Consider the following 289-nt stretch of genomic DNA (forward strand, 5'->3'; position numbering starts at 1 on the left):
CACCGCTCTCTTCCCGTCCCTTAATATTACACCTAACATTTTTCTGGTTGGTTGCAAGCGCAGCCGGTCAGAATACACTAAATGGGCATCTATAGAGGCTTACCAACAGTGTACTGAATTTCGCATGAACAATCGTTGGGTGAAGATACGGAAAACACAGCCCTGCTCTTCCCTACTTAGTGTTTCATAACTGCAATGACCCAGTTTCGTCCTCTCCACTTTATTCTAGTTTGTGAGTAGCATGTTAAGTTTAAAGAACTCAAGCAAACAAAAGAAGACACTTGCAGGC

This window comes from Dermacentor silvarum, chromosome 11 (assembly GCF_013339745.2).
Source record: "Dermacentor silvarum isolate Dsil-2018 chromosome 11, BIME_Dsil_1.4, whole genome shotgun sequence".
In the NCBI taxonomy this organism is placed as follows: Eukaryota; Metazoa; Arthropoda; class Arachnida; order Ixodida; family Ixodidae; genus Dermacentor; species Dermacentor silvarum.